Below are 14,546 nucleotides of genomic sequence, written 5' to 3'. Positions count from 1 at the left end.
TTTGTAATTATCATTTCCAGCACAATTGAAAGCAGAAGCAGGTCTGGAAGATTAAGAACGCGACGTTCTTTCAAGTATGACTGACGGATTTTCAACTAGACTTCATCAATGAACGCAGTTTGTCAATAATAGGCTTTACGCCTCCAATCAGGAAATTTGGCTGATTCAATTACTGATGAATACCGGATTAATTTTATTTAAAAAAAATATATTGACAGTCCACCGAGTACGATGCACGGAAAAAAACTGGCGTTTTGATTTTCCAATTCAGATATTGAAACCAACAAAGAATGGCAAATATTGCAAAGGTTCTAAAATAAAAAAATCACAGCGTAGCAACTCTACACCCAAAATAATTATGAGACAAACAGCAACAGCAGAGGTCGTATCAACCCACGTGGTGTCGGTATTATTGAAAAAATACCATTTGTTTGTATGACGGGTTCGAATGCAAGGGCCCCTGGAATCGAACCCGGGAACTTTTCCTTACAGTGATGAGCGCCTGATTTGTTGAAAAGAAAGAGGTGTGAAATAATTGTTGGAAAATAATTGTTCATTTTATATTAAAAAACAACAAAGGATGACACTCGAATATTGCCAATAACAATCTCGAATTAAGCTATACACCTCCCCGTAAAAGTACTGTTTTTTTTACTATTAGAAAGTACGCTAATACCCGTGAGAGAGAGAGAGAGAGAGAGAGAGAGAGAGAGAGAGAGAGAAACTTCAATCAAAAATCAAAGTATTTGTACTCACTCAAAGTGTTCAAATACTTTGATTGAATCTAATATTTTATAACATTGTATAAATTCATTTTTACACGTCCTTCACGATCCTTTCTACTTTCGCCCAGGGTAATCAAAATGCAGTAAAGTTCGGCAACACTCGACGTGTTCACTATGTCTCGAAAACTTAGGAACTGAATTTATTTGGCAATAATATTGAACTTCTGTGCCCGGTTTGCACAGTGCATTGCTCAACTTTTCAATATCTCCACATGATTCAATTTAATTGTACAAACCCGACCGTTGCGCAATATTATTGTACGTCTATGGATGTGTAAATTAAGGCTTTTAAGGGGTAAGGCTAAACATATTTTTGAGAAACAACCTATTAGGGTTAGGAATTTTTGGTCCCTAATGTAAAATGCATCTTTTTCAATTTTATCAAAAGGCTTACTTCAGGATTCAATTTAATTGTACAAACCCGACAGTTGCGCAATAATATTGTACATCTATGGCCGCTTTTAACGGGTAAAGATGACTTTTAGGGTGGAAAGACCCGAAACCAAAATATTTTGTACGTAACGTTTTGCAAAGAGCCGTACATAACCAGTTGCCTTTTTCATAAAAAAATAAAAAATAGTATCCTTGAAATGGTTTCATAGATTATATACACAAAATAGCTTACCATACTGATAATTTTAGGAATTACAATTAGAAAGTTATAATCTTATAAGGTATATAATTAAAAATGATATATCTAATTGATAAATTAATATAGAAATTGCATATAAACAAATAATTGTAGCAAATGTTGTTTTTCTTATAATCTTGTTTATTTTGATTAGATTGGGTGTTAAACGTGTTATTTGTACGTTGCCGAATTTTAGAGAGAGGGAGAGAGAGAGAGAGAGAGAGAGAGAGAGAGAGAGAGAGAGAGAGAGAGAGAGAGAGAGAGAGGAAGAGAGAGGGGGAGAGAGAGAGAGTAAAAGTAAGAGAGAGAGTGGGGGCGGGGGAGAGAGGGAGGGAGGCAGAGAAAGAGGACAAAGAGAGAGGAAGAGAGAGATAGTGAGAGGGAGAGGGAGAGAGAGGACAAAGAGAGAGAGAGAGAGAGAGAGAGAGAGATATGTTTAATTTTCTGTATTAAAGCCTCATACCCTGTCATAAATGTGTACTCCAACTCCCTTTTTCTACCTCGCTTGGCAATTTTTCAAGAGGAATTGTAATCTGAAAAACAATGGACCGGGCGAGGGGCATATGTGTAATTCCAAAGAGAAGAAGACGGCTGACTTGAGGAATTTATATTAGCATCTTGTTATTTACGTTCTTCTTTTATGTTTTCCGGCAAAATCTCGGCGCAATAAACTTTGTGTAACATTTGTATCTCAGCCGACCGTTCAGGCTCGTTTCGCTTAAGATTTTTCTTAAAAGCCATAACGTCAAGCCGCTTTTCTTGCTCTTGCAAAATAACACCGCATTATCATAACATGACAACGTATTTCAACTAGGCAAGTCATAATTAAGCTGAAATTACAATGACAATAAAATTATAAATAAAAACTACATTAGAAAGTGAAGTATAAAGGTACCGTAAAAGCCGTCTGTTAGAGTTTACGCATAATAAAAAAATAGTCTAAACAACATCAACAACACATTAAAATCAAACTCATTTTATAATAATTACATAAAAATCAAGGAGGAAGTGAGGCATACACATTATATCCAAATATAACATTTTTAGGGCCATAAACTTGAGTCTGGTTACAGGAATTCTGATTTACAAAGTCTGAATTAAGTAGTTGAATTCTGTAAATTGCAAAGCAAAATTGACACAGTTAGAATATGTAGGAAACTCCTGGGTGAAATAATTTCGTTAAGTTATATAATTTGAAAATAACTACAACTTTTTTTTTTGCATCGCTTACCGTAAGACTTCTCTTAATACACAAAACCCCGCTGATAAATTTAACATCATAATCATCGTATTTAACTTAAGATAATTGGGTTGTTCACGCATAATTTAAATTGTGTTAATGTATTTTTTAAATTAAATTAGTACGGTTGTAGGTGAACAATTTATCAAGATTTTTATGTGCAAAACAGTCCGGGAAGGTTAGTCTTACTGAACCATCAGCATTCTTCCTGTATAAAAGTTTTAAAGCGTTTAATACTTATCGCAGATTCACATAAAATCATTCCTTTTTACCAATTCGGATTACGTCTCGATTAGTCCACGACCCAGCAAGGTTTCTGAATTATTGAGATCATTTCCTTTGGTTTAGAGAACAAAGAGTATTGGGTGCGTTCCTGGAAGAGGCTCAGGCTTTTGATAGTGTCTGGCACCCAGGCATCCTGTATAAACTTTTAACTTTTATATAAATAATAAACTTTTTTAATATATAAACTTTTATAAAATGATTCTCACCCACCTTTTTTTATCTTCTCGTTATTTTGGAATCATAATAAACTGACTGCTGTTTCAGAGAGAGTTATAAGGTGGATACCAGGAACTTGAGAAGTTCCCCGTGAGCACTGCAGCTCTATATAGCTTTATTGTACTCCTTCCTGGTTCTATTTTGGGAAGCTAGCAACGTGTGTGTGAATTGAGCCTCCTATATGCCGGTGTTCTTACATAGGAGAAACACATTTTCGAAATTTTGATTTGGATGGGGACCAAATTTAGGGTCGCTGAGATCCGATTCCGCCCCAGACCATTGGAGAGTCAATTTTCATACCGGCCATCGTCCACTTAACGTCTGAAAAAGTCCAGAGGTGATGGTACGAATGGAACCCAAGACCACGGGATCTTCTAGCTGAGAGTCTAACGCCTTAACCACTCGGCTACTGCGGTCCCCAACACCATCATTACTACCAATGCGGATGGCACCGCAATTCTGCTTCTAACCCGAATCTTATCCTCCAATATCCAAGATCACTTTGAGCGTATCCAAGACTGGCGCATAAAGTAAGAGACTGAATGGGGAAAAAAGCACAGTGTGTGATATTGAAAAAAAAATTTTTTTGCCCTCCACTGTACATCAACAACAAGGAGCTATCGACTTTTATTTATATATAAATTATGCAGGGTGGGCGACCAAGACCCGAGGGGTTATATGTCTGGGTAGAGTCGTACCCCATCCCTAAAATGTCCGGGACTTGGTCGGCTCACGTGTCCTGCATAAATCTCTTGGACCTGTTCATAAACCCCAAGATTTTGGACCATTTAATCTCGGGGAGTGATTTGGGATGTCCGCCCCTTCAAAGATTTCAAATCTAGACCTAGCATACCTATCACACTCTGCGAGGTAGCGCCTTGCCGTTTCTTCTTTTATTTAGCACAAACGGCAAAAGGGATCTGGTAGAATACCCATTCGGACGACTTTTATTTAAGTCAGGTACTTAAAATTATAAATAAACAGCAGAGTAACGAATTCTCATCCAAAAGAGATAGCAATTTTCCGAAGTCTTGGACAACAAAGAAGAATTTTGGGACCAAAATTAATTTTGACTATCAAAAGTCTATATTGACTATCACTAAGTCTATACAAGATATTACCACGACCACTCTAGTCATACAGACTGGAAGTGTGGGGTTTCACTAAGCCGGAAAATATCCTCGAATTAAAAGTTGTCAGACCAATTGTCAAAGCTCCTTAATATGTCACTAACCTCAGTATCCACAAAGACCTCAATATTTCTTTTATCAACGAACTGATCCGATTCCGCTTCCAAAAGTTGTGCACCAATCACCCGATCATCATCCATCCAACTCTCTGCCCAAGCCTCCTTTATCACTTCCCCACCCTCCTCAATCTTTATCCCTCTAATGAGTCTTAGCTGTTTCTTTATTAGCATATATCCTCAAGATGGGGTGTCAATGTTGTGACTGGGAGAAAAAAAACATACGTTCATATTTGCAATGTATTTTGAAAAGTACAAACAGGTTATAAATTAAGTATAAAGTGGTTTTTTAAATGTTAAAGATAAGTAAAAAGGTAGAGTAGATTTTTTGTTTAAAATCGTCTTGATGGATATCGTTTGAATTGAAATTATCTTCTTTTGACCACTGTCCCAAACTAACTTATTTTTTCCTTTCTGATTTTTATGTCTACTTTCATTATGAACAACTAACACCTAGTAAGAAAATCAAAGCCCAGCATTAAGCACAAATTCCAGACCAAATTTTTTAAAAAAATATCTTGATTTAAACAAAATTTGCGTAATAGATTTATTCAAGTTCGTGGAAATAAAAGTTCGTGATAAAAAATTCAACGGAGGTTTTGTATAATAAATTAACAAAAACCAAGATCAAAGTTTTTGCTTTTAAAATAAAACAACGTTTTATTGGCCTTGATTATTATATTATTGGCGCCGGTTTTTTCTCACTGAGAAAATTACATCAGAAAAAACAATAAGGAAAATTATTTGTTTTATTACACTAATATAGATAAATTTATATAAATTCTTTGCAACAGTGATTTAAAAATGAAATTATTAATGTGTATAAAACGCTTCGTTTAAATTTGTCCGAGCTTCGATTTTAGATTTATAATGGTAATTAACGTTCAGAAAGTTAAAAAAGTATACTTTGATCAACGTTACAAGCAAGTCTATTGCTGTGTAAAAAACAAACAAATTACATTCTGGTAAGTAAAGCGTCAAGATTTAACGAAGTACGAAACGATTCATACGAGCTCCACCCTCGCTGAGAAGGTAATGCATAAAATTATTTAAATTATGGTTGAAACGGGTGGTGAGAGTTTAAACATGACTCTTCTTACTAGTAAAGGGTACTAATTTGTATATGCCCGGTTCTCATACACCACTCTTAGGATTTTTCCTATTTACATCTTAATGATGCTATTTGCATCTTTTGATTTTTGCTAGGTTAAAAGAAACCAAATGGACCATTACGTTGAATTAACTATCAGAAACACAAGATTTTACCATAATAAACATATAATAAGCCTTCAAGATTGGTGATATAAGTTAAAAAACTAAATTGTGAAAATCGGGTTATTAAGATAAATATCCTTTTAAGGTGTGCGAGTAAGAATTTGCTCAGACTTGGATATCATATAGTAATAATATCAATAAACCATATAATCATATTATCGTATAATCATATAATCTTATAATCGTATAATTATATAATCTTATAATCATATAATCGTATAATCATATAATCTTATTATAATATAATCTTATAATCATATAATCTTATAATCATATAATCATATAACCATATAATCATAAAATCATATAATTTTATAATCATATAATCTTAAAATCATATAATCTTATTATCATATAATCTTATAATCTTATAACAATATAATCTTATAATCATATAATCTTTTAATCATATAACCATATACTCTTATAATCATATAATCTTATAACCATATAATCTTATAATCATATAATAATATAATCATATAATAATATAATCATATAATCTTATAATCATACAATCATATAATCTTATAATCATAACATACATTTATGTACACACTAATTCTTAGGATTCTTAGTTTTCGAAGTGGAGATCTATTTTGAATTGAAGTCTTAATTTATCGAAAGAATTTAAGATTATTTTCAAGAAAAACCAGCTTAACTTTAAAACATATTAGTGAACAAATGTATCAACATGTACAGTTCACAAAAATACAGTAAATGTAGTATATTTAGGGATGGTTAGAATGGGGACTCGTTGTATGATCCCGAAACATTTTTTACAACATCCTAAAGCCTCGACCAACTATAAAGGAAAAGAAGTACCATGGAGAAATCAGATAAAATTATTTGATGTTAAAATGGTTTCAAAACATATGAATAAACCGGATAGGGTGTTTTATATACAAGCCCAAAATATGCAATCGAACTCAGAAAAGGACGTTATATTATTGATCAGATGTGATTATCGACCAGCTGAGTAATATTGATGTTATGGGAACAGGAATATGGCCCAAAAAATACGTTAGAAATTCTTGCATTACAACATGTGAGTAATATCACAATTGAATCTGATGAAGCCTTCATCTGCTTAGATATGCAATCAATATTTACCAATGTCCTGTAGGACTAATCTCTTACATTCTTTGTATGAGGTACAATGAGGTTGGAGCATTCACTGAGATCCATTTTCACTTGAGCCTTGACATTTTGCACCTTACAGCTTTCATGAGATATTTGGAATATGTAGATAAATTTTATGAAATAATAAATGAGGTTACCATGAGTAGAAACTTTCCCATGTCTTAGGAGCCTTGATTAAGAGTTGTTGGAATGTATTAAGTTGAATTACGAATTTGGAATAAAAATAATTAAGAAATATATCAATAATTCCTAATGGTAAAGAAAAATGAAATAAGGGAAATTACTGTGACATTCAGTTTATTTCATCCACACTTGCAGTTCACCAGTGCGAAAGTGAGATTAAAGAGAGCTTCTTTCCTGGTTGTGATGATCAACAGGATAGGAAGAACACTGGTAACCAACTGATATCAACAACCTACTAAACATAGAGAATATTAGAAAAATAAAACAATGCTGAAAACTTTCTTAGACCTCCTAAAATTGTCCCTATTTTTTTTTTTTTTTTGACTGGGGCTTCTGACATCTAGGTCATTTTAGCCCCCAACTGAGACTATATTCTATTTACCCTTTCAAACACTACATTCATACACATAAATACATCCATACAGTAAACTCATTCCGTTTGGTCGGAGGAGTACTTTATATTCCTCCACCGACCTATACTCAAACTAATCTAGATTGGCGTCGATGGAGTACTTTTATAAATATTCTGCCATCGACCCCGAACACACACTCATACGCTCTCAACGTTCGAGGGGCGATGATGACGTTTATTTCACCCTCACCCCTCACCATTCACGCTAATAAATACATGCACTCAGACAAAACATACAGACACACAACGCATGAGACATATTATATACAATAAAAAAAACCAATTTCCAAAAAGCGGAACAGGGGACCCAGAACCCAACATGTTCCTAATTAACATTTTCAAAAGAACTAAATTCTAACGAACTATAAAACAACCAGATCCTTGATCCCAAAACATTTAAATTATTAATACCTGTGCTTTAGAAATTCTTAAAAGAGGTTACACTGTTAAAAAATACTATCATAAAGTCAGACCCGAAACATCTTTAATTTGATGCTCATAGTGACGGGGGGCCAAGGCCTCTTCGAATAAGTGTGACACTGAGCAACGCANAAGAATAAACAAACAACAGTTCCATGCCAGTCTCAATATACAACATATAATTAGGAGTTGATGATGGCAGGGCAAACAACTTACGAACAAAAAAACGGTGAACTTTTTCTATCTCTTCATATTCGCGATAGCCCCAAACTTGACCTGCATAGCAAAGAATTGCTCGACAAACAGCTGTGAAAATTTGATATTTACTTTTTATTGGTACAAGGTCGTTTGAAATTAGGCCAGACCAAACCTTATTTATCGCCAGTTTCGCTGCCAGGGCTTTCTTCTTTACATGTTTGACCATCGACAGTTTTGGGGTAAGCGTTACTCCCAGATAACAATACTCGCTCACCACTTCAATTCTCCTATTCCGCAACACCCATCTCTCATTCTTCCCCAACCTTCCCCCCGCACGAAAAACCACAATCTTTGACTTGTCAAGGTTCACCGTAAGGCTCCATTGATCGCAATACTCCTCTAGCTTTTTAATATTTCTTTGCAGGGCAACCGGCGAATCCGCAATCAAAACAATGTCGTCGGCGTACAAGAGAATTTTAATGACAACACTCCCTATACGAATGCCAAACTCCAGTGCCGACGGAAGGTCATCCAGAAATAGAGCAAACAGAATTGGACTAAGGATGCATCCCTGCCTGACCCCCATACCAACATCGAAGAAGTCGGACACACCATCTCTGCCTCTTCGAATAAGTGTGACACTGAGCAACGCAGGGTTAGCTCCAAAAGCAGGTTTTCGTGAATTACATGTTACCTGTTAATAGATTTAATATTAATAAAGTCTGTTTACCTCGTAGGATTGGAGAAAAAAAGTCAAGAAAAACATGAGAATCATGGAAAAAAGGGAATTTCGAATATTTTTGGAAGGCACTGTTTGGGAAAAGGCATGATTTCTAAGATGGAGTATGTAAAATTTAAACGAAGGTCATTATTAATTTAAGAACGTTTAGAAGCAATCTGAATGACGTATAATAAAATATTATTGTTTCCAAATAATCCGTTTTATTTGTCACATTAGTACGCATTTTCTTCATTCCATACGTCCAATAATTAAAAAAAAGAGAAATAAAGTAAACAAATATATTGAGTATAAATATATCTAATTCCCCATTTTTGCTTTATAAGTGTAAGTACCAATTAAACAATGTACCTATTCAAGTTTCAATTTGGCTCGTCGAATCTGATATTTTGACAATTTGGCCCTCTTTTAAACAAGCTTTTCGACGCCTGGTCTATGCTATCTAGATATTTAAAGTCCAACAAAATTATTGCCATAACTATATTTACTGCTTTAGATGTAACGACCACTTTTTTTCTCACGAATAATCTGGATATTGGTATGGCTTGGATGAAAAAACGAATTCAGTTATCTGCCCAGCTTTTCCAAAATCAGTCGCAACATTAGTCCTTGGTCTTGTTGGGACTAATCGGAATTATAAGAAATTTGAAACTATCTCTTAAAATCTTTATTATGTCAATTTGTAGACATGTGTAAGATGGTTTTGCCTTAATGATGACGGAGTTATATCAGTGGTGATACTTTTAAAATAGTCGTTATTTTTCAAAAGCTTTTATTCATTGACCAATTCCAATTGGTTTCCAGACATATAAGGCAGAGTATCAAGTTACTAGTGTCTACACTGTTTTTTTCTACAATTACGCAACCTCAAAAAATGAATGAGAATATAAACAAAAATTCATTTTTACATAAAACCCATGACGATTTTTGTTTTTCAATATCTAATTTAACACGTTTTTTGGTTTTAAATGTACGAAGAGGTTTTCTTACCTATTTTCAAACGGCTTTCGCCATTTTCGTACATTCGAATGAACCTTAATCTGCAAACGGAAAATTGATTAGATTAGATTTGATTATATTAGGTGCCAGCCTCTTTACGACCTATGCACCGCGAAGGGTATTGGTCTATTGGGTATCTCAAAGTTTTTTATCTAGAGCTCCTCGTTAAGCTTGAGCTTGTTACCAGACCCCAAAGCTTTTTCAAGGGCTTCCGTCTTCTGGCTTTTCCTCTCCCCGGATTAGGAATATCAGCCTACATAGGCCTTCGCCCCAACAGAGGACGTGTTCCGCCGTTCTTTCTTCTTCTCGGCATTATCTTCATAGACTTGTTTCTGCAATCCCTAGTGGGGGGACATATGCGTTCGGAGTCAAGCCGGAAAATAGATTACTACTTAAAAAACAAAAATCCCATTTTTTCATTAAAAAAATGTAATTATTGCGATATTTGAATTTACGATGAAAAATAGTTTACATTTTTTCTAAGTTGACAGTAGATCGGCTATAATAATATAATACACTATAACACACTCCAACATAGTGCAACACATGAAATACCCCTAATATATAAACAATTTAATCAAACGATCTCGTACATATTGAATCAACATCTAATATTGTTATGCTATATTAATCAGAATTGTTAAAACGATATGACTGCCGCAGAAATAATATTAATCAAATTGAAACTCGATTGACCGGACATTGAATACTAAACCCGCAACACACCACTGTCGTGCGTACATAGTCGACCCTTCCCTCAATAATGAAATTTTTGTTAAGGGACTGGTATTAATTATCTTAACTGGTATATTTATAATAAACCAATTATTAACGAGTCTTTATCATAAATAAAATAATAATAATAATAACTCGCAATTTTTTACAAATTAAACCCAACAAGAAAATATTGGTCTACACGCTGGCAAGTTCGAACTTTGATCAATAACTTAATTTGGCCATTTGTGACACTTAATTAATTTTTAATAATAAACGTGTATACATTATTAACGTAATATGTTAACTTATACAATTTTAATAATACATTCAAAGATAAAACAGGGCATTCGTATTTTGTTGTTTATTTCTATACAAATTGTTCTATTCTATACTATGTTAATTGCAAAATATTTATTTTAATATATTATAATTTATTAAGGTTTTTAGTTGAGATAAAAAAGTCAATGGCACAAGCGGGATTCGAACCCACGATCTTCGGCTAGATACGCCGCTGCTCTACCACTTGAGCNATTGTAATATATTAATTGGTCAAGCGGACCACGAAATTAGTGAATTTAATTTTTTTTAATGTAAACCAAATTAAGCTAAATCAGAAATTCATAAATTTTAATAACAATTATTTAATTGTGATGATTTAAACAAAAATTTACTAAACAAAACATCGGAAAATCATTTAGTGGTGGATAAAAATTTAGCTAACAATTTTTTTCTATCACTAATTGATATTCCGGTATTTTGGTAAATTTTCTTTCAAACCATCATAATTAAATGTTTTTTAATTAAAACTCATGTAAGTACGTTGTAATTAAAATAACGGTAAAAATATCTATAGTTCGAAATAAATAACAAAATACGTGTGTCCGGTTTTTTTTATTGTATTATAAAATCAAATAAATAACATATTTAATAATTATTTGGAGATTGTGATACGGTCTGGTGTGACGTCGGTTTTAGAAAAACATTTTCTTTATCGTGCCAACGTTTCGATCTTTATTGAGATCATCTTCAGGGCCTGGATCTATAAACGTTGTTTAAATTTTACAAATACATGTAGGATGTAAAAAAATTATATATTATGTAATATATTTACGTTAATCTTTCAGAAATATTTATTGCTAAAATTGTAACCAATTGACCACCATTAAATAATTATTAATTAAGCAGAAGAAGATCAAATATCAGTATACTGCACCGTGAACTCGCTAAAAAAGGCTACTCTTGTTGCCAGACTGTACAACTGCGTTATAAATGAAGCTTCGACTAAAAAGTGATAAACGACGGCTTTCCGATTTTATCTGGTAAAGTGTCATGGCGTGAGATATTGATGAATAAATGAGATCTGAGGTGTCGCATCAACGTCCGTCTCTATTAAAAGGAAAATTGGCATATAAAGTATTTTGACAAGAAATGTTTTTCAACACCGCACCCTCCTCGAAGAAGGTTGTCTACATCGACGAAACTAACGTCTTTGAGATTATTTTAGTTTAAGCCTTGATCTTACGTTATTAAAGGATTTTTCCATTGAAGATTTGTTTAAAATCTTTTTATATGTTGTGGGACATATAAGAGTTTTGTATAAATATGTAAGAAATAGACGGGATTGGTTTTTTTGATAATTCATTTGTTAGCTTATTAAAACAAATTAAGTTGGCTAACGCCAAAGTTAATTCTTAAAACAGTAAAAAAAGCCGACGCCGTTAAAATCTAAAAGAAGGGATTTTCACAAAAAGATGATTTTTGGTGGCTCAATTATGGTCCTGGAGGGTCAACAACGGCTTAACTGGCTTCCGGTTATTGGAAAGGGAAACTCAGAGCGAAAATATATCGGATTACTTAAATAATATCCCTTGAAAGATTTTTCTTGTACCTACTTAAACGTGGTGTCCCCGGTATCGCTTAGGCGAGAACGACTTCATAAACATTCTTCGTGGATAACGCCCGAGTTTTTTTCCATATAAGTGCAGCTTGCAAAATTCTTAAATAAAAGTTCTACGGCTTGGTCTAATAACAAATGACGATCAGAACGAGCGACTCCAACTCCTGGCCCCTTTGTGGTTGTTTCTTAAACGCAATGGATTGTCTTTTCACCCTCCAAGAAATTAAAGCGATGAGAAAATTGAAAGAGTCGTTAAATCGGACGGCATGACAGGCTTCATTCAGCATAGAACAATTGACGATACTTCCGTTTCAAATGGGTTAAGAGGAGATTTTTATTCAAACTTCCTCTCTCATTTTAGACGATTCCTCTTATTTCAAAATTCGATGTTGATCATTATGCAATCTTTATTTGTTTCTTTCACTTTTTGAAATTTTTGAGGACACACAAACAGACAAGAAGTAGTATATAGATGTGTGATTAGAAAGTAAGTATAGAATGTATGAATGCACCTTTACAATGGGTAGTGTGTTGTCATATTACTAAAGAAAGCAACGGTTAAAACGAAGAATGTCAGGAAAACTAAGATTTTATAATGATAGTAGTGCTACAAGAAGGAATTAGATAATTTTAGAATTCACTTCTAATAGTAACTTGCCAAGGCAGTGTAAGACCTTTAAATATCAGACGAATATAGTATCTGACACTATGAACAAATGTGGTCACCATCAAGAAACCAATTACAAAATTTCAACAGTCAAGGTATTTCGAGATCTTCGTTGATTCAATGTAGTGAACCTAATAGACGATCTTTGGTGTAGCTAGCATCAAACCTATCAACCATGGGATCACTTTACCACCTAAGGGACAAAGTTGGCAACCGACGAGAGCCAAATTTCAAAACCTTAATTAGCATCGATTTTTAGACCACACATAACGACTGCTTGAAAGAACGCAGAAGGCAACTTATTCAGGAACAACCTCAGGAGGAAAGTGACAACTATCAAGCGTCAAATTACAAAATCTTTATTTGCTTCATTAATTTTCGGGATCTACATGCATACACAACTACAAGAAACTGACAAACATGGGATATCTGAACAAGAAAGGAATCTTATTCGTGGCATAACACTTAAGGACCAAATTGGCTACTATCTAGCAACAATTGCAAAATTTTTTATTTGTTTCTTTGATTCTTTGGATTCTAGATCTTCACAAATTGACAAACAAGTGGTCATATTTAGAACAATACCTGCAAGGACAACGAAGTTTCGCCGTTTATGTCAACCAGCACAGGACAAAAGTAAGAACAACCAAAAGACCAATTACAAAATCTACATTCGTTCCTTTGACTTTTTGGAACCCACATTCCCACATATATACAAACTGGAAAACATTGGGTATTCGCTAGCAAAAAGCAGAAACCTTATTCAAGATATAAACACCGTAGAACAATCGTAGCCATTAACAAAAGACATATTACATTGTTTATTTGATTTTTTAGAATCTAGATCCTCACATAGAAACAAAATTGAACAAAATGGAGTCTCTCTTTGAATAATGAATGTCCGCTAGAATAACGTAGTAGAACGTTTATTCAGGACATAACCCCTTTAGGACCAAAGTGGCTTCCATCAACAGACCAATTACAAAATTTCCTTTTGCTTCTTTGATATTTTGGAATCTAAATTCTCATTTACACACAAATAAATGCTATCACCGATTTGAACAAATGTTTGATAGAACTCAATAGTTTGCGTGGTCCGCTTGATCAATAAATATCTTTCAATTAATTGAGGTTTTTAGTTGAGATAAAAAAGTCAGTGTCACGAGCGGGATTCGAACCCACGATCTTCGGCTAGATACGCTGCTGCTCTACCACTTGAGCTATCGTGACCTCGATCCACTCAGACACCAACTTCCCATTTCAACCCCACCTTTTACATTTTCCCTCCTTTTTGCCATTTTTCAAATGTCGTGTAATCTATTTGATTCTCGGCGACAAATGAAATGGCCACAGAGATTTTTAGTGAAGGTATAGTTCATTTTTACTTATTAAATTCACTAGTTTTCGTAGTCCGCTTGACCAATTAATGTCTTTCTTTCAATTAATTAAGGTTTTTGCTGAGATAAAAAGTTAGTGTAAAGAGCGGGATTGAA

At 33.9% G+C, this 14,546-nt stretch overlaps 1 protein-coding gene across 6 annotated transcripts in view; it reads right to left on the bottom strand.

The window, feature by feature from the left end:
* The window catches only part of LOC106667120 (neuropeptide CCHamide-1 receptor), a 113,574-nt gene that overhangs the window by 9,629 nt on the left and 89,399 nt on the right, over positions 1–14,546 (bottom strand). Inside the window, exon 1 of one of the 6 annotated variants that reach the window (XM_024225333.1) lies at positions 9,764–9,789. The exons of 4 other annotated variants lie outside the window; for them this stretch is intronic. The gene's annotated coding sequence lies outside the window, so the exon portion shown is untranslated. Of the gene's footprint in view, positions 1–2,928; positions 2,970–9,763; positions 9,790–14,546 lie in introns of those variants that run through there. One more of the 6 variants, XM_024225332.1, reaches the window with a different exon arrangement.

Source organism: Cimex lectularius, unplaced genomic scaffold (genome assembly GCF_000648675.2).
Source record: "Cimex lectularius strain Harlan isolate CLEC.00 unplaced genomic scaffold, Clec_2.1 scaffold97, whole genome shotgun sequence".
In the NCBI taxonomy this organism is placed as follows: Eukaryota; Metazoa; Arthropoda; class Insecta; order Hemiptera; family Cimicidae; genus Cimex; species Cimex lectularius.
The sequence above is the reverse complement of the archived record's forward strand: the minus strand, read 5'-3'. Positions and strand labels throughout refer to the sequence as shown.